The 19,893-nt window shown below is 47.1% G+C and overlaps 1 long non-coding RNA gene across 1 annotated transcript in view; it reads right to left on the reverse strand.

The window, feature by feature from the left end:
• Positions 1-19,893, reverse strand: part of LOC139052920 (uncharacterized) — a 39,876-nt gene that overhangs the window by 1,307 nt on the left and 18,676 nt on the right. The window contains exons 2-3 of the long non-coding RNA XR_011510118.1: positions 8,742-8,821; positions 8,214-8,339 (exon numbers count right to left, since the gene is read on the reverse strand). This is a non-coding gene — a long non-coding RNA (uncharacterized lncRNA). The remainder of the gene's footprint in view (positions 1-8,213; positions 8,340-8,741; positions 8,822-19,893) is intronic.

The raw sequence follows: 19,893 nt of genomic DNA on the forward strand, positions 1-19,893 counted from the left end.
CATGAAGCTACCTTATAGGCATATAGCCCCAGCCTTCTGCACAGCCATTGCAGAACAGAAAATTTCTAGAACCACTTTGTATTATTAGCGAATTTATATATTACAACTTTTAAAATTTGTATGCAGTTGGAAGGCGCCTAAATTGCCCAGCACTGAACGTTTACTGGAGTCATACCCAAAAACGCATGCAACTGGCCGCGTCCTAAAGGTCGCCAATTTCTTGTCACCATAATCTAATCGGGGAGCTTCGTCTAAGTGTTTTTCTGACCACCCAGATTCCTCAGCGGAGCGTTTCAGTAAACTACTGAACATACGGGCACTGCTCCTACCGACGCGCGCGTCACGTAGTGTGTTGCTCATAGCTGTGACGTTGCAGTCGCTAACTATTGAACGCCTCTATGAAACCATACCTATACGTACGGCAGGTAAGGAGCGCGCGTACGGTAAGACGCGTGAGGCCTGTGCCAGACCAGCCGCGGGGCAGCGCTAGCAGCATGCTTGCTCATTGCCGATTGCTGTTGAAGAAAATTTTAATTGCGCTACTAACATGACACAATCTTCAAAATACAGAATACAGAAATTATAGCTTAGTGGGGGGTGTAATATGCATCATGCCTTTTCTTTTTTTATGCTTTATGATTTCTTTTTTTTAAATTGGCCAGATATAGAATATTAAGCGTTTCCTCTGTTTCAGTTTAAACATGCAGCACCTTCTGCTTTGCTGCTGCACTTTGTGAGAAAAAAAAAAGATAAAGGAGGCCACGCGAAAACTCCGTTTCTTAACGCGTCCTTCCTCGCCAAGTAATGGAGCTTACTTCAAAGTAATTTAGTTCGCCAGTGGGTCACTCTGACCCATGGAATCATGCTACCTACCCTTACTACCAAAGAATCTAATGGGGATGTTGCCGAGTAGGCTGCGCTGAATTGACGTCACAGCTTTCGTCACGTCATATTTGGCAACGAAAATTCTAGGGCTGTTAATGTGACACCATACTACCGAGTGCATAGGCAACTAAGAAATCTGGGTGGCGTTGCTAAAATACCCTGAACAAACGAAAAGTTTGGCATGGGTCAAAACAGCTCATGCTTTAATAAAATGTCGATGGAAGCACGTCGAATGTTTCTGAGTTTCTAACGATATACATAAGCCGTGTCCTGGAAAGTTCAGAGTTGCCCACTGTTTTTCTACACGATTACCACACCAGCCACATGATGGCTGGCTTTAGTAAGTACGAAGGGCCATAAGTTCACCTTGAATTTCTTCATGCCAAACTATTTTTGTTTTTGATAGTTGGGCTGGCGTGAGAGAACGAAACTTGCGATGCTTTGTTGCCAGCATTATTTGAAAAGTGGTTGCGCACCATTACCGCCCAAGCACTGGGAAGGATGCTCACGTGGACATGTTTTCGTGAGAAAACTATTCTCACTAAACTGTCTTGTAATACTAAAGTCGTGCCGAACACCACGCTTTGGTGTTCTGTGCCCTTTTTCACTTGTCTTGTCATTTATCCATGAGCGTAGAGAGGGATAGTGCTCGTGAGAATTCTCCGTTGCTGAGAACGTTCAGATTTTCTTCTGTCGAGAGAGAACAATCGCAATAGATTTGCAACAGAAAACTAGTGGTTAGTAACTCCGATTGCTTTCGACACACTTCTGCAGTGCACTGACATTTCTTCTGGAGGCCCTTGTGACTAAGGCCCTAGAAAAAGTGAGAAGCGCAGGTTTGAATGCTCCATTTATAACAGTGAATCGCAATTTACGTTCTTGTACAATCAGGGAAGGGGCCAATTGGTAGATTAAGCTACCCAGGCTCCATCTCTCAAGCACTATGAACTATATTTTATTTATTTTCCATTGAGAGATAATCATTCGGATACTCAGTTTACATTAGGCGTAATAAATTACTTCCTACAGTCCCAACTGAACTAACCTTCCATCGAAACTACGTCTCGCGGGTTCAGCCACATTATTTCCATTCTTGAGGTGCACAAGTACCAGTCGCTCTCCATATGGCATGATAGGTAGAACGGTAATAAAATAGTCATGAGCTAGCTCTTGTTCACTCGCGTTTGTAGTCAGTACAACTGTACGGGTAGAACGCAGTAACAATAAAGCAAAAACAATCAAATGGGTTCAACATTTCTGAATGGCGGTACGCAGTGATGCAATAAAAAGCACACTGATTTCCGACCTTGCACGACGTACAGTCATCGTTGCGGGGACGACAGGCCTTGAGTGGATTCTGCGTCGAATTTGGATTGAGAAAACATCATGGCGAAAACCATTAAGCCTGAAACTCCTGCTTACAGAGTGATGAACAGGACATCAGAATGTGGGCTTAACTGAGTATCCATGTTTTTTTTTTTCTATTGCTGGAAGGGTAAGCTACTTTCTTCTTTGTGAGCGGCAGCGCGTCTCAATCGTTAAAGAAAGCAGCTAGAGCAATCATTGCTGGCGTATAATTACGCATCATTGTCTTCTGAGTTCGACAAATGTTCTTCTTGTTTTTTTTGCATGCAAATAAAAAAATACATCCCGCGCCCAAAAAAGGACAATAAAGGAGAATAATTGGTCAGTTGGGAGCCTTTATGAGACAAATTGATTCCACGAAACCTTAAGACTTCGTGATACAGAAACATCAACGCGAGTTGTAGCTGCCAACAATTCGTAGCGCTCTGTGTGCAATGAATATGAGATGATTACGCAGAATACATGTTGGTTCAATGCGAAGTGGAAGGTGTAGTTTTCACGCCAGGACCAAGTGACAGAAAACGAAAATACCACGTGCCTAAACATATAGACTGGCTGCGCATGCGTGCCACCAGGCTCTCTGTATCGGCGCAGTAATCCCGCCAAGAACAGCGTCAACAGGCACAGATGAATTCATATATCGCATGTTGCGCACCGTTTCCGATGGGCTGCGCGAATTTTGGCCTTTTTCGGCAGTCTTTCGACCGTGTTTTCCTAGGTTTTGTGCTCAATCGACGACGAATTCGAGAGGACCACGAGGATACTGCGTTTTTCCGCAAGTGGGACCTAATTTCCTCGATTTTTGGACTTTGTGTGTTCAACGCAGCACGTAGCTGAGGCGCTGAGGCTACCGGGCCCGCGGCGTCCCCACCGGAGGATCGTTTGCCGCTCGTGGTCGCGCGGAAGTTGTGAATCATGGCTACTATGGAAGGAGCGACTACGCACGAGGAATCTTCGGTTCCAGGAGAATGGTACGCTAGCGAAGGAGGGCGGTACGTGGCGCTAGAGAAGAGCGGAGAGAAAACTGCGAAACAGCGAGCCCGGCAGAGGCAAGCAGGCAGGAAAATGGCGGCCAAGTCGATCGAGCCTCAGCATACGCGCATTCCAGACGGCGCCGAGAAAATTCTTCTCCGACCACGTGGCGGTCTAGTTAAGCTTACCAAATGTGGAACAGCATATCTGACTGACATCATCAAAATGTCGGTGGGGATTCACCCACGCGAACAGAAGGAAGATATAATAACTGCAAATATGAAGCAGCACTCCGTTCTTGTGATCACTACGAGTGCGGAGAGGAAGCTGAACTACGCCAGCGTGAAACACCTCATATTCGACGGTGAACAAGTGGACACTTTCGCCTACGTGGCCACCCCCGAACACTGCGGAAAGGGAGTCATCCACGGGGTTCCACTCGGATACTCCATCGAAGAAATTCTGTACCGCCTAGACCGCAAGGATAACCCCGGTTTCGAGGCGTCCGCAGACTGGGCGAAAATTCACAGTCGATCTTCATTCTCTTGAAGGAGAAAGAAGTGCCAAGATGGATTTACCTCTACGGGGCACCGTACAGATGCCAGCTGTACCGTAAGAAATACGAAGTGTGTGCCGCCTGTCGCCGTTTCGGGCATCGCACTGACGTGTGCCCGGACCCGACGAACGTCAAGTTCCATGGCTGCGGCCTCGAGAACCCGTCAAGTGACACAGGTGTGAGCTGAAATGCCAGCTGTGCAGCAAAGGCCACGCCCTAGGAGACCCCAAGTGTCGAGAACTCTTCCGCACTCCCTATGAAGTGAAGAAGCCACAGTGGGAGAAGATGGAAGAAGCAACGACGACTGGTGGGGGACATCAAAGTCGACAACGCGAACCCAAAGGGGGAAAAGTCTTCATGTTCCGCGAGGACTCTTTCCCAAAACTGGAAGCAAATCAGAGCAGACCATCGCCGCCGCCCAAAGGACGCACCGGTTTCCGTACCAGGAGCCAGTCCAGGGGGCGCTCGAGCTCAAGGGGCCCTGCCAACCCATGGAGACGAGGCAGGAGCGAGGAGCGTAACGGTGTGAATTTCGCGGGCAAGGTCTCCCAGGAAAGTAATCAGAGGGATAAATGCGACGAGGGAATTGAGAAATTAAAGAAAATGGTCGAAAAACTAACGGGGATAGTCGATTGGCAACGGTCAGAAATCCAAAACTTAAAGAAATCACAGAGGCAGGCAACCCCTCCTCCGCAACAACCGATTAGGCAAATGCCCCCCCCCCCCCCCCCCAGCGGCACGTCAACAGCCGCAAGGAGAGGATAAGATGGTCACAGAGGCGTCCCTCCCGCCACCAACGCAACGCAAAATTGATGACGCCGGCCCTATGCAGGCTATAGAGAAAAGGGTCGTAAATTTGCAAAGGTTAGAGGCCAAGATGAATGAATTTACGAACCATATCAACATCCAAATTCTAGCTGTCCTCGGGGCAGTTCAGATACAGGCCGAGGAATGCCAAAGGCTAAGGAATGAGACGGTCGCCATGAATGGGTGGCAGCGGAATATGGAGCAGATCGTCACGCAACTGCAAAATGGCCCGGCGCGCAAATGAAAATCAGATCTGGCAGTGGTACTGTCACGGCTTCCGGCGCAAGCGGTCGATTCTGCAACAGTACCTTCCGCTATTAGATGAGACTCCTTTGGCGATTGCCCTCCAAGAAACTGGAGGACCCGCAGAACTGTCAGGCTATCAGGCATTTCATAGTGGCAGGGGGGAGAAATCCTCGGTCACAACACTCGTGAAAAGATATATCGCGGCCATTGAACACGATCTGGAGTCGAGAGAGATCGAGAACGTGTTTGTCGAAATTCTAACCGGAGAACAGAAGGACCCTAGTTTATTCCTTCTAAATTTATACAGCTCACCCAGGTAAAGGAAGGTGAGGTTGAGGGCTCTGCTTCGCAAGGCCCTCAAAATTTCAAGCAACCAGCCACTGTTGATAGTGGGGGACTTTAATGCACATCACCAGGAATGGGGGTACCCGCGCGAAAGCCCGAAAGGTAGACAGCTGTGGGAAGATACGCATGACATAGGGCTCACTCTGCACACAGACCCTGAGAGTCCAACGAGGGTGGGCAATAGTGTTAGTGAGGATACATCTCCAGATCTGACATTCTCAAAAATCGTTAAAGATCTAGAATGGCATAATTCGGATCAAAATTTTGGCAGCGACCACTACATAATTGTTTCCATACTGAAAGAGGGCCTTCAAACGCGCAGGGCTCGCGCGCCGGCCGTCGCTGAATGGGATAAGTTTAGAGATATCAGGAGAGCGCAGGAACAGGGGCCCATCAGAAACATCGAGGGATGGACGACCGCGCTCAAATCGGACGTTAGAGAGACGACAAAAACGCTCGAAGGGAATAACTCCCTGGAGAAAGCGGACAGCCGTCTTCAGCATATGTGGGAAGCTAAGCAAAGCATGGAGCATCGTCTGAAAAATCGGAAATGGAACCGCAACCTCAGAAGAAGGATTGCTAGGCATAATAAGGAAATCGAAGATTATGCTTTTACATTATGCGAACAAAATTGGGCCAACAAGTGTGACGAAATGGAGGGGAACATGAACCTCTCCAAGACGTGAAACATCCTCCGGCACTTGTTGGACACTGTAAACTCGAAAACTCAATCCGGTATAAGACTGGCAAAAGCTAGGCACGCGTTCGTAGGGAACGATGATTATTTCATGAAGAAATAATTGAGACGTTTGTGGGGGACACATCGTGAACTCCACTACCCGACTATGGTGGAGCGCCTAACGAGGCGTTGGATGCCCCCATCACAGAAGCGGAAGTGAGGCCAGAGATGGTAAGACTCAGAACGAAGTCGGCTCCGCGCCCTGACGGGGTAACGAACAAAATGCTCAGGAACTTAGACTTTGATTCCATTAGTTATCTAACGAAGTACATGCGGGAACGCCGGAATAAAGGCTAGCTCCCACAAGAGTGGAAGACGGCAAGCATTATTTTAATACCGAAACCCGGGAAGCCTCCGCAATTGGAAGACTTACGGCCAATTTTCTTAACTTCATGCATCGGGAAATTGATGGAGCACGTCGTCCAGACCAGACTGATGGGCTTCATGGAGCAGGGTGATCTGTGGCCACATGAGATGGTCGGGTTCCGACCTCACTTTTGTACGCAGGACGTCATGCTCCAAATCAAACATGATATAACAGACTCAAGGTCTAAAGATGCAAAAGCAATTCTGGGACTGGACCTCACGAAGGCTTTTGACAACGTAAATAATGCGGTGGTCCTGGAAGGGCTGAACAAGATTAATGCAGGTACCAGGACATATCGATACATCAGGGACTTCTTGACGGGAAGAACTGCCTGCATGAGGTGCCAAATGCTGGAATTCCCCACAATTTAGCTAGGAAGTAAGGGTACGCTTCAAGGATCAGTGCTGTTTCCCCTACTCTTCAACGTGGCTATGAGAGAACTCCCCGAGCAATTGGCAAAGCTCGAGGGATTAAAATTTAGTATATATGCGGGTGATATCACCCTCTGGGTCAACCGGGGAAGTGATTCCGCCGTCGAAAGCCTGCTCCAGGCCACCACCGACATCATGGTCGAGTACGCGGCCGAGAAAGGCCTAGCATGCTCGCCGCAGAAATCAGAATTGTTTATATACAATCCGAAACACTTAAGGTGCAGGGCACCGTCGGAGATCAAAATTAAAGTCGCGGGTAAGGAGGTACCAATAGTCGAGCAAATTAGAATCTTGGGCCTGATTCTCCAATCACATGGCCACAATGGCGAGACCGTCAAGAGGCTGCAGAATTACGCAATAAAGACCCTGAGCCTAATTAGGCGGGTGGCCAGCAAAGGCCGAGGGCGTACATATTCAGCCGGGTGAGCTATGCAACGCCATATTTCGATTTGCAAGGGGTTGAAAGAGAAAATATTGATTCTCTAATGAGAAAACGCGTAAAAGGAGCGCTGGGACTGCCCATGTGTACATCAACAGAGAGATTGATGGCTCTAGGAGCACACAACCCATGGGCAGAACTGGCGGAAGCGATGCGAACCACTCAAATTGAGAGACTTAGCACCACGAGGACAGGAATAGCCATATTGGCCAAAGTTGGAATAAATCCGGACAGAGGCCCCACCCAGAAGGTGGAAGTAGATATGGAAGTGAGAAAAAATCTAATTATCCCCCCTCCCCCCCTGCCAAAAAACATGCACACGGAACATAGCAAAGACAGGAAGCATAAACGAGCCGAAGCATTAAAAATTAGATTCGGCAATATTTCGGAACGTCAGGTGGCCTATGTAGACGCGGCGGGAGGTAGCGGCAGTTTTACGGTGGCAACGGCCGTCAGCGGCCGGGGTATCCCCGTGACCGCTGTCACTCTGCGCGGGCGCAACATAGAAGTTGCCGAGGAAATTGCGATCGCATTAGCTTGCGCTGGAACGGACGTGAAATTTGTGATCAGTGACAGCATAACTGCCATACAAAATTTTAGCAAGGGAAGGATCTCGCCTTTAGCAGCCAGAATCCTAGGCCAGAGAAACTTAGATAGAAAAAACCAAATAATTTGGACTCCGACGCAGAAAGGCGTCCCCGGCAACGAGGAGGCCCACGAGCTGCCTCGAGATCTCTACCGCCGAGCCGCTACGGGGCCCCTCGATGACCGAGGGAGCGGAGAGCGCATGCTAAAATATGGAGAGATCACGCAGCATTATAGATTGGCTCGTAGACTGGTATCCCCGCCAGACCCAAAATTAAAAAAAAAAACAGACAAGCAGTCGCGTGGAGACGACTACAAACCTATACGTATTCGCACCCGGTTATGGCGAACCACATATTCCCCGAGGCCAGGAGCGATAGATGTATTCTTTGTGGGGCGAGAGGGACCCTCGACCACATAATATGGGAATGTCCGTACTCTCCCGGGGGAGCGCACAAAATAGCTAGTAGAGACACCTGGAAGAACCTGCTGCGCAGCTCGAACTCTGATCTCCATCTCCAGCTCGGCCAACTGGCTGAAGAGGCTGCTGGGACCCAAGACCTCCCAGCCTGCATCTGAGGCGGCGGAACTCGCCCCCTGACCTGCGTGTCGGGGGGTGGGTAGATCACCTTATCCGTTGGACAATAAAGTTTATTATGTCAATCTTTCGTCCGTATTTTTCCGTTTTTTTTCGGCACTTCAGTGCTTCGCACTGCACAAATATTACACCATGTACTTTCTTAAGCAGGCTCACGTTAGCCTTAGATAATTGCAAATAAGATGTGTGATAGGATCCATGGGAATAATTTAGTTTGACACCAATACATATAGCAAAATAATTCTGCTGTCTATGGGTCTATACCTCTCTGCCTTTCTGTGAGTTGAGTGGCATTGCGGCAAAACCGACACTCACGCAATCCTAGAGATTACCGAATAATCACAGTAAGATTGCAAGCCATCTATGATATTCATCAAACGTTCAACGACTGAGGTACAACGCATACCGTCAGGTCTTCGAACTTCGCCATCCGGCGTGTTGCGAATGCGTCTTCCTCCTCAGGATATGCCTCGGCAAGGAAAAAACCTGTTGAAAGTATTTTACGAAAACTTAAATTTACTTGTCATTAAATGAAAATAACGTACGCGAGAAAGCAGGGCAAAACTTACCTGACAGATGTTCATTATAAAATATCAAGACGCCAAATGAACGGACATACACGTGAGAAGAGAACGGGGCAGGGTGCCCTGTCCCGTCCCCCGTCCCCTGTCCTGTCCCCTGTCCCCTGTCCCGTCCCCTCTCCCGAACGGGACAGGGCGCCCTGTCCCGTTCTCTTCTCACGAGTATGTCCGTTTATTTGGCGCCTTCATATTTCATAATAAACAGCTACCAACTAGCCCAACAAGTGCTTTTATGACAGATGTTGTTGCATTTGTCATGTCTCTTTAGGCATTCTCAAAAGTTAACCCCTGCGAACATGGATTTTATATGGACAATAATATTTTATAGGGTTATTGTGTAGAAATCGGAACTCTATACTGCTTCAGTTTTTATTCGTTGTAGTCAATAGTATATTAAACGGCGTGGCATTGAATAGACTTGATACTTACGCTTGATACGCTTCTAATTAGCTACGTTGAATAGAATTTCAATACAAGTGTTATTACGAACTCATTTCTGAGAAATTGAAAAAGTTTGCTCAAAATTAACAACAGCGGATTTCATTTACAAAAAGGTTCTTTTCGTATACGGTAGGAGCAGTTTTGCATGGTTAAGAAAATTGGTAAACGTTAAATAACGTGGTAATTTTGTTATTATTACTCTATGTGCCATAAGCTTTGCTCGTTTTCTTTTACAATGCTCAAATAATATCTGTGTACGTCTGCACGAACAATGTATATGTAGGCAGGCAGATTTCACTTGCAAAAGTCAGTAAGAGTTCATTTCTGATACAAATTGCACCTGCTTACCGGATCACTCATGTTAGTGGAGCGTATGGCTATATCTCCTAAGACAGCGGATTCTTCAATGTGTGGCAATGTGGCACTTCTATTGCCTATTTGATGTGCTCTGTGGAGCATGGTTGTCTAGTACTGTATATATTGTAGCCTTGGTGGTGACAGTGAAGAGCAAGTTAGTGCCAATACTGGCTTTTGGGGCTCTACTGCTTCATTAGCTTAGCTTTTACCCAGAAAGACAAGTAACGATAAAACACGGCGAGCGCAGTGGTCATTTAAGCTTGTTTACCAGCCTTACGGTCGAAAAACGTCGTCCATGTACATAATTAGCTTTGCTTTCCAGTGGAATCGTTGATGGTCGCGTATGTTCCAGTATGTGCATTACTATGAGCTTCGCAAAAGCCATCAAAGTATAAATTTCGGCCCACATACGGGCAGTGCTTAATGCCGGCTTCAACTCCGCCGCAGGACGGCCCGGCGTTGCACTACTTTAGAGATCGGCCCTCGTATGGGGAGCGCATAACACCTGCTTCACCTCCGCCGCGGGTCGGCCCAGCTTTTTACTATCTTCAGGATCAGCCTATGTATGGGGAGTGCTTAACGCCTGCTTAAGCTCGTCCGAGGGTCTGGTCGCCAATGCACTATCTTGGGGTTCGGCCCACGTATGGGGAGTGCTTAACGCCTGGTTAACTTCCACCGTGGGTTGGGCCAACATTGCACTAGCTTCGGCATCGGCCCACGGATGGGTAGTGCATAACGCCTGCTTAACGTGCGCCGCGGGTGGGGCCGACATTGCACTATCTTTGGGATAGGCCCACGTAAAGGGAGTTTTTCGCTTACCATAACGACACGAAAATTTCCTTGTAGGATAGAGGTATACAGCTTCGCTGTAAAATCCCGCAAAACCCATGCGAAGAATACCGCTTGCGGTAATTCACTTATCACTCATGCAATATTGCGGCACAACGCATTGCAACTGGAGAAACATCTTAAGCATGATGCGTGTACAGCAGCGGGACTCCTCTCTCTCTCTGTCTCTCTCGGGCTTTCCTATAAAGAATCTGCGCCATTTAACGCCGCAACCCCGAAGCCTCCATTTGCCTACGACATGCATGGCACGTCAATGCACGCAAAGGGAAACGCATATTGCTGCAGCGCGGCTTCTCTTTCGCGCTTTTTATTTGGACACGCTGCGCCATATAGTGTCGCGCTGTCGAGGAGCCCATGCGCATTCTCTTATAGGAGATGCGTGGTGCGCTGGTCCGTTTGAACGCCGAGAATCGCTCATGTTCTGGCTGCACGCTTAGTGGCGCAGACTACGCGACCCAAGTTGACGAGACATATATTGTCTTTTCTCATCTCTCGTCTACATTTTGCGCTATTAACAGCAGGATGGAAAAGCAACAAGCCCAAGCTGCTATTACAGCGAAATATATTGAAGAGTGGAGCAGGGCCACTCCATTCATGGCATCGGTCGCTAAAGAGTTGCCTTGCTGTCATTAAAGAGAACATGTGAAGCGAACTCGATTCTGCTCAGCACGGGAAAACTCCCGAATTTTTTCGCATGATACATTCGCCTGGTCGGAGCCATAGATCGCGAAATTGGGTAGACGTAATGACGCCGGGCTTCTCTGCCGCTACGCTGCTGCCACTGCATGCTGCTCCAGTCTGTCCATGCTGCACCGTTTAACGGTGATGTCGGCGGAGAGTATGATTCTACCGAGAATGAGAGGAATTGAAAGGATTGTTTTGGTGATTCTACAGCGGCACATTCTCACTGGCAATAAACTAGCTACAGAAGTTAGCATGAAAGATGTACATTGAAACAGCACACGTCTACTGGCCATGTGAGACGACTATTGCAGCGACCACGCGCAATTGTACATTTATGGTAGCTAGTGCCCCTGTACGCAAAGGGAATGGAGTAACGCGTGCCTTTTCCTTTCACAGCTCGAGATGATGATGGTTTATTGGCATCCCCTTCCAAACGGGGCTTACAGAAACAGTCATCTAGCCTGCTTTATTTATTCAGGTATACTGAACATGTTTTTCATTCCAGCATCTTTGTATACATATCTGTAATCGCTTTTTTTAAAGCCTATCTATTTTCCTTGTATCGCTGCCTTTGCCGCTAATGGATCCGGTCGTATCAATTTATTCATTATTTTCCTCCAATACGCTTAACGTGTCTTGCTTATCTAGTCTGTCTGCTACCGACTGGTACACGTGGAGCGCAATAACGTTCTCTAAAATGACGTAAACGTTCCGCCACCCTGCACTGAATCCTAAACACCTTCAGTGCCTCTCACATCACATCGCCATGTACCGCTTCATTAATATGCGTGGCATGATGTAAAAACAATAATGCCATGATGAGCATGACATGTCTGGCATGCATGTCCTGACATAAATGACATGACATGCCTTACAAGATATTATCAATGACATGCATGATTTCACCAATGTCATGGCGTGAATCACGTGAATGAATGCCATCACGACACGCGAAACATGGCAAAAGTAGCATGAAATAGAAATATGTCATGTATAAAATATTCCATGACATCTCACTATTCTCATCAGATGTCATGACATGTATCACATGACATGGCAATGACATGTCTGGACATGGATGAGTGACATGAATTATATCACTTGTCATGAGATGACAATGGTAACGTGTATGCATACCATGAGGAACACATGCATGTGTGGTGTCACATGCGTGACGTGTAGGTGATATGAATTACATGGAATGTCATGAACGTGCGAGATATGTATTACATGCATGCATGAGATAAGATGAATGACATGTCATGGCATGATGTCCATATACTGTGTAACCCAAACTATCATGTATATCACCATATCATGACGTGGCGCAAATATGACGACCAAATGCATGTGATGTCGTTCACGTAATCATTCATGCAGGTCACATCATGGCATGCATACCATTTGATTCATGCCATATAATGCTTGTTGGGTCATGCGTGCACAGCATAACATACATGCATGTCCTCCTTGTAGTGGCATGCCATTCATATTATAATTGCATGTAATACATATCCAGATATACTCCAGTGCAGGCTGACAGAGAAACAGTCATACAGACAGACAAGGTGCCTATTGTAGGCTAAAATGCTTCGCCATTATGAAGCATGACGGTAAAAGCGTCTAGGCGTTTCTGCAAGTTGGCACCTGCTCCCGCGTTAAGGGAGAAAGAGAAAGAACTTTAGTTCAATAAAGACTGCTTGGTTACTGCGGTTGGAGCCCTTCTTCCAAGGCACTGGTTATATTTTATTCTAGCTTTTTATTTTTGAATATATGACACCTCAGCCTGATGCCAAGGTGAGTCTTGTAATGAAACTAAGAAGTCTTCGGGAAGCTGCAACCAGTTCACAGCCCGTCGCCCCCTGTGATCTTCCCGAAGGCTACAGCTCTGCCTGAAAAAAAAAAAATTGTTACATCAACGCAAATTCTTTCATAGAAAAGCTGTCTATGGCTGAAATCCCGAGATTTTTCCGTCTTCACCGAAAGAAAAAAGATGATTCGATCAATTTAGAAGCGAAAAATGTCTGCATCTTTTATAAACTCGTAATAAACAGATACACGTACAACATACAGCTCATAATTTCTTTGAGCAAGAAAAAAGCGCACGACACGCATCCAAACCCCAGGAGTGGCCATAGGGCGTGCAAAAAATGCAAAGTACGTAGCACACCCTCGCATGAGTTACAAGTAAGACTGCTGCTACGTAAGTTGCCGCGGCAACAGCAGGGTACGTAGTGGGGAGAGACGTCACTAGCCTGGTAACAATGGGTAGCAAGTAGAGCTCCTTGCATACGTTTCTCGATTGTGGGTGCACACCCTGCCACGGCACCGGCAGCCTAAGAAGTCTCATATAAAAAATATAAAAATCAGCTAGCAGGTTGTTCTCCACAGCTTCGCTAATAAACCAGCTTCATAGAGTGCCAAAATCAGGAAAGGGGCTGACAGATGGAATAGCACACTGTGGTACAAAGGTTATAAACAGGGATAAGGTGCCTCAGAAAGGCTGGCCAACGTTTTGATAGGAGGACCTATCTTCGTCAAAGGCGGCCTCGTCATCTTCGGCATGTTAGTTTTAGAGGGTTAACGCAGCGACGTCATGTACGGTTGTCGGTGGCGGCTGGTTGTAGAGGGAGATACTTCAAATAGAATGAGCGCTGGCGCTAAGGACAAGGGCACTAACCTAAACTAAACTAAGGACAAAGACGATGTTGCGAACTGGTCACTGTGGCCGCCCCAGGTGCTCTACATGCAAACGTATTAAATCCGCTACTGCAGTAAAAAAGTATAGCGCCGAATTATTCGCAAGGTAACTTGGGGCACGTTGGGGCACAAAGTAACCTGCACATCAAGCAACGTAGTCTACCGTCTAGAATGTGCCGCTTGTAGCAAACAATAAATAGGTGAGAGTGGATAACAAATTCATGCTATACTAAACAGTCACCGCGCGGATACAAAACACAATTTACTTAAAGCAGCAACCAGCCACTTTAAAGGACATGGCCGTATATTCGATAGTGCAAGGCTCTATATATTACAAACAAATTTCCGTTGACCTCACGAAAACAAATATACGAAATCATACCTCACAAACAAGCTTATTGTCTATACCCGACGGGAAAATATTTTGGCCCGTGGCAACTTAGAATCTTTAAAAGTGGTAACTTAAATCTGAAATTCTCATATCCTCAACCAAGGCAGAAAACACAATATGCCACCAGCTAACCTTAATTCTTAGCCTCACCTATTCCAACATTTCAAATTTTTTTTCTTGCCTACTACTCAATTTAATATACTCTTTCATGTTTTTAAGTTTATACCAACTGTACGACCCCCTTTTCCAAATACACCAGCCCAAGCCCACTTCTGCACACGTCACCTTTCTACTTGTTATTTCGGTATCGGTCCCCCCCCTTTTTTGTTTTGTCTGTCTTTTGTTCTTTTTTTGAAACATTCTCACCAACACATTCTAATGTCCCAGACGGCAGTATACCTTTCTCGGCGCCTCCGCCACACAGTGTATCGCCATTTCTGTATACCGCCGTAATGACACTTACGTTGAGCTACTGGAGCTAACATCCCTTGAAAGACCATTCCACTGCCATCCAGTTACACCATGCACTCTACTCTAGACTCCTTGTCGCCATCTTAATTCCTTCAGAATTGCTCGATACATTGCTGCTACGCTACTGAAGTCACTGTTTCAAATTATGTCTTTTTGGGTCTTTCTTGTTACTCACGCAGTGACCGCCTGACCGGCTCTTCTAAAGCCACAAAGACATGCCGCCAATGACACCCTTGAATGCTCCCTAACCTCTCGCAACCCCAACACCTCCCATGCCCCTGTTTTTCTTTTCTTGTTCTTTATTTATTTATTCTTTCTTTTCGGTGTCCCCTTTTTTTTCTCCCCCGTTCCTTTCTTTTCTTTTCTCCCCACTTTCCCACCCCCCGCTCTTGTCCCCTCGTCTTGTGAAGCACGCTCACAGACGTCAGGATACAGTTCTCATTCTGTTTGAAGTCTCTCCCTTTACAACCAGCCGCCACCGACAACAATCGGACGTGACGTCACTGCACTAATCCTTTAAAACTAACATGCCGAGGATGACTAGGCCACCTTTGACGAAGATAGATCCTCCTATCGAAACGTTCACCAGCCTTTCTGAGGCACCTTATCCCTGCTGATATCCTTTATACTTCATAGAGTGCGTTAGCCTGCAGTCATTGTTCATGACAACAATAATTATTTCTTGGTAATAAGGCTACCTTATTACCAGCTTTAGGTCATTAACTAAAGGATAATGTCTTGGGAGGCTAGTTGGTAGATATCTTTTGTTAACTCAATGTGCACTGTCTTCTACATCGGTGTCACGTCTGTAGAAATGTTGAAGTTCACAAAAAATATGTCATTAGGTGCTAATAGCAAAAAGAAGTCTGTCTAAATGTGCAATAAACGTAACCTAAGGGAGCAGGTACGTCCAGTGGCATTAGTGCAAGGGCTGCAAAGAAAATTATATGGCACACCTCTGTTTGAAAGTAATTTTTAAAGGCTATACAAGAACACATGCGCAGTTTCATTGAGCCCAAGTAGTGTATATTTCAGCAAGTGCAGAAAGAAGTACAGGTTGCGCCAGCTGAACTAACGCAGAAGAGTGGCAATGGTCGAGGAGCAGAAAGGCAACGAACTTTATTGCCAAGAACGGCTTGTTCTTATACAGAAAATGTTATAACGTCACAGGGTAGCGCGGCGTCACTATATCAGACCATATTTAGATATCACAAGACGTCACACACAAAGCTTGCGCTACGACATTCCTTCCCACTTAGATTAACTCCGCACTTCACTTCCTGAAGTCCTAATGTCAAAACCAATCCGGCGGACGTCGCGCACGGCCACTTCGTCGAGGCATAACTTCGGGCTTGCTTGGAACTTCTGTGCTCTGCTCTGCTGGGGATGTTTCCTTGTGTGAAGTCGTTGTTGTTGTCGTAGTCGGAGGGTCGGTTGAAGCCCGAGGAGTTGGACTCTGCATAGAGTCCCGTAATCCAGATTCCACGGGTTCTGCTTCAGCCATAGTGAGTGTTGTAGGGGTGACTACGGGATCTTTATCTGGTGGTTGTTGCAGCTCGGCCAGGCGCCTTGCGTCGGAAAGTAGCTGCAATGGTTCAGTTGAGACAGGTCTCGCAAAGGAGTGACGCAAATGGTCAGCATGCGCAAAGCGCACTTCACCCGCCACATTCACAAGATACGTCACTGGGCTTACGATCTGAGTAACTACGCCATCTTCCCACGCCACATTACGAATGGATTTAACAAACACTATATCACTCACCAATAATCCACGTTCAGTACCCCGGTGCCTATCTTTCTACCGCTTGCTGCTCAGCTGTTTGTTGAGCATATCTTGCTTAAAATCGGGTTTGAGGAACGACAACTTGGTCTTAGGTTGCCTCTTTAAGAAGAGCTGCAGAGGAGTGCTGCCTGTCACACTAGGTGGCGTGTTTCGATAGCTCATCAAAAAGCTGTCTAACCCGGTTTGCACCGATTCTCGGTTTTGCGAGACATCTGATAGCAGCTGTTTCAGCAATGCGCGCTTCGTTGTTTGGACTAGACGTTCGGCTGCCCCGTTCGAATCTGGGTGGTAGGGCGGCGTTCTCGTATTTTTTTTATGTTGTTCTTAGCCAAGAAGTCTTCGAACCCTTGTGATACAAATTGCGGCCCATTATCACTCACAATTTCGTCGGGAAATCCGTACACCACGAAGACACTCCGAAGTTTGGAAATCGTTTGTCTTGTGATGGTGGTGGTCATTAGCCATACTTCAATGCACTTAGAATAGGCGTCCACTAAGACTAGAAAGTTAAGCTGGCCTTTCTAGCAAAGTCAACATGCAGCCTTTGCCAAACCTTGGACGGATAAGGCCAAGGCTGTAGTGGTACAGGCTGCGCGGCTGGTTGCACGACTTAGCAAACCCGACAGGCTCGTACGTAATCTTCTACTGCTTTATCGAGACCTGGCCACCAAATGAAGCCTCTAACCAGCATTTTCATCTTTGAGGTGCCTGGGTGGTCCTCATCTAGCAAGGACAACACAGCCGGTTGCAATGCCTCGGGCACGATCGCCATTGTGCCCCTCGTGACACAACCTTGCTCGAGTGATAGCTCTACACGTCTAACGTAGTATGGCTGGAGCTCGTTAGGCACTTCTGAAGGCCAACCATATCGCGTTTACTCGACCACTCTGCGCAGTTTTCCATGCCGTGCAGTGGCCTTAGCTACGTCAGAAGAGTTCAACGGAGTGCTTTCGAACACGGAAAAGCATTCCGAACTCTCAGATTTGGGACAGGACGGTAGAGGTAGACGAGACAGAGAATCAGCCACTTCGATTTCAGGCCTTTTGCGGTACTTAAGCGTATACCTGTACGAGGACATTATCAAGGACCATCTTTGCAATCTCGCAGCTGCTTGCGATGGTGTCGCTTTGTTTTGTCCCAAGGTGCTTATGAGTGGCTGATGGTCTGTGTACAACATAAACTGTCTATCGAAAAGAAACTTGTGGAACTTTTGAAGCCAAATGATAAGCGCTAGGGCATCCCTTTCACATTGTGCATAATTTTTCTCAGCTAACGTCAGAGTTCGTGAAACAAAGGCTACCGGACGCTCTTCTCCATCCGGTAGCACGTGAAAAATAACAGCTCCAATGCCGTACGCAGACGCGTCACATTGCAACCCGAGTGGCTTGCGTGCGTCGTAGTAAGTCAGAGCATGGCTGTTTACAAGCAGATGCTTAGTCGCTTTAAAAGCATTACTACACTGCTTCGTCCACAGCCATCCTACGGGATCTTGCGAATGTGGCGGGTGAAGTGCGCTTTGTGCATGCTGACAATTTGCGCCACTTCTTTGCGAGACCTAGTGTAGCAACGCCTCCGGTAGTAGTGTGGCCTCGTTAAGCCGCCGCATCTTCGTACCAAAGTGCTTGTTAAATGCGTTCGTGGTGAAAACGTGGCGTGCGATGACGGTGTGGTTACTCAGATTGCAAGCTCAGTGACATATCTTGCGAATGTGGCGGGTGCAGTGCGCTTTGTGCATGCTCACCATTTGCGTCACTCCTTTGCGAGATCTGTCTCAGCTGAACCATTGCAGCTACTACCCGACGCAAGGCGCCTGGCCGAGCCGCCACAACCACCATACACAGATCCCGTAGTCACCCATACAAGACTCTCGATGGCCACCACATCTTCGTTGATGGTGTCCAGTAGGCCAGGTCATGGTGATCCCATCTTCGTCACCAGATGAACTAACGCAGAGAAGCGACAATGGTCCAGGAGAAGAAGGGCAACTAACGTTATTGCGAAGAACGGCTTGCTCTTATACAGAAAACGCTATGACGTCACAGGGTCGTGTGGCGCCACTATATCAGACCATATTTAGATATCACAACACATCACACACAAAGCTTGCGCTATGACACCAGCAAACCAGAAGAACTCTGCTATTATGTGTATCTGATCACGCTGATAGCAATGCTGATAGCCAAAATACCACTTGTGTATCAACAACATCTGGCTTGGTGCGATGACGCTATCAACAGAAACGATAAATACTGAAGTAAACGAACTTCGACATCATAAGGACCACAAAAGGATGTAAATACAAATAAGAGACACATAGACTGGTTTGACGTAGTAGTTCTGCGGAAACCCGCAAGGAGGAGAGAAGTAATGAATAAAGGGAAAATGGAAAGACTGGTTTGGCACTAGGCATCAACTGAAGGGTTTATTGACGAAAAAACAGCACTCCACATGCTCGCGCAGAAGCACACGAAAAGATGAAGACGCGGTTGTCACTTAAAAGTATTTAAGTGCCGCTTGAGATACTTTATTTCTGTGGCATGCAAGGCTAGGGAAGAAGTGCTCACACATTTGTCAGTTTCATTGCTAATGCACAAGGTATCAAAAATTTTCTAGCTTGCTCATTGCAAAGCTGTGCAGGACGCGGGTGCCCTGAAGCCATGCATGCACGAGCACTGCCTGCAGGGATCTGCCAAATGTACGCCCCCTGCCAATAACTTAACAGTCGCGATATGCGCTCTAAATCTTTCATTGACGTATCGGCCGGTCTTGCAAAGATGACATTTTTTCACATAAAAGTCAGATCCCGTACACCACACCCATTCTGCCCTCCTCGAAACGTGTAGTGGGCTGTGTTGTGCAGCCGGTTTTGGTAGCATCACTTACGATATTGCATATACGTAGAAGCTTACCAGCCCCCCCCCTCCCCCCCCCAAAAAAAAACTAGAAGACGCCGCATTTTTCAGCCACCTTTTTGCTACTGTGAGACAGGTCATGAACATCTGACACAAGCACAGGCGCTGCCTTCTTCGCTTCAAGCTCATTGTGGCATATCTGGCTCCGTGAATTCACTTATTTAATGAGGCTTATGGCTATAGAAGCGAACAATTTTGCGGTAGTAGCGAGCATTGCTCAGGCGCAGCACATGGAAGCTGAAGGCTGCCGCAACCTGATGGTAACAAGGCTGCCGCAACCTGATGGTAACAAGAGTTTCTGCGAGTTTTTGCTATACCCATTTTCAAAGTTTTGGAATTGGCCAAATTATAAAGGAGGACTTGTTTTTTTAGGCCGTGGATGGTATCGT

This window comes from Dermacentor albipictus, unplaced genomic scaffold (assembly GCF_038994185.2).
Source record: "Dermacentor albipictus isolate Rhodes 1998 colony unplaced genomic scaffold, USDA_Dalb.pri_finalv2 scaffold_44, whole genome shotgun sequence".
NCBI lineage: Eukaryota > Metazoa > Arthropoda > Arachnida > Ixodida > Ixodidae > Dermacentor > Dermacentor albipictus.